Source organism: Apis dorsata, unplaced genomic scaffold (assembly GCF_000469605.1).
Source record: "Apis dorsata unplaced genomic scaffold, Apis dorsata 1.3 scaffold_5, whole genome shotgun sequence".
NCBI lineage: Eukaryota > Metazoa > Arthropoda > Insecta > Hymenoptera > Apidae > Apis > Apis dorsata.
In genome coordinates, this window is record NW_006263308.1 from 679410 (window position 1) to 680929 (window position 1520).

Genomic DNA, 1520 nt, shown 5'->3' on the forward strand with positions numbered 1-1520 from the left:
AGATATACACGTTATATTTAATATTTTCAGAATTTAGAAATTAGAATTGATGAGAAATAATTTTTCTAGCCGCACAAATTTATTTTCAAAATTTTAAGAATTAGAATACACGTGACATTTAATATTTTCAGAAATTGAAATGATATGACATTAAGTATCGAGTTAAAAATAAACTTCAATGCAATATGATATTCAAATAAAGAAATGATTTTACAAAGTATTTTTAGAAACTAAAATGATAACGGTTGACTTAAATATTCGATAAGTTAATTTTGATCGAGATCAAGTTTCAAAACCTTTTTTGTTCAGATTTCGATTGGACGAGAGATCGAAATAAAAAAGATATTGTTTTGGACACCCGGTATGCAGACCAAGAGTCAGAGTACCGGCAGCATGTACTTCGTAAGCATGCAGGAAGTCCTTGTTGTCTTCGTTACACAGTGATTGTGACCTGACCCTTCTCCCTCTCGAGTTCTTGGCGTTTCTCTGTCTCTATCCGAACCTTAATTCTCTTATGACCGTTGCTTCCATTTCACGTACGACACCTCCCAATACGCGATAATTAATCATTATTCCATCCTATTATCCCATATTTTATCCCACTTTCGTCGTAATTTCCAATAATTATTAATAATATCAGTCTCACGTTTCATTTATTTCGTTTTATCTTACTTTCATCCAACGATAATTTTTATTCTATAATTGTTGTTTACTCGTAAAACTCGTTTTATATCCTATACTTTCTGATAATTTATGAAAGTCACTAAATCGATTATCTCGTGACTTTACTTTATTATTATCTACTGGTAACTTCTAATTCGAAATTTATAAAAATCAATTATTAATTCAATTACATACTTCGTTCCTACATTTTATCAATTTATTTCGTTTCATTCTCTATTTTTACTAATACATAAGTCGTAATTTACGAAGATCACGATACGACTTAACCTCAAAAAAAAAAAAAAAAAAAAAACACAAATACACATTAAGAAAAGAATGAAACGGCAATAAGACGATAATTAAGTTGAAGGATAAGAATCTAGCGGCAAGAATCGAATGAAAATTACGATGTACAACCAATTCGTCATAATTTACGAAAGATCGCGAATAATACTAATTCAATTGCCATTTACTTCTCCATCTAATTTTCACGTGCTACCAACTTCCAATTTAAAATTCATAAAAATCACTAACAAGGCTGTTTCAATCGTGCATTACAATTTAACCTCAAAAAAAAAAAAGAAAAAAATATACGAGTACAGAAATACACGTTAACTCGATACAAAAGAAGAAAACATCCAATGAAACAGCAACGGAACGACAATTAACTTGGAGAATGAAAATCTTGCGGTAAGTATCGAATGAAAATTACGATGTATAACCAATTCTTAACCTCCAATTCATAATTTACAAAGATCGCGAATAATTTAATCACCATTTATTTCTTCGTCTCACTTTCACGCGCTACCAACTTAAATTCATAAAAATCACCAGCAAAATTGTTTCGATACGACCTA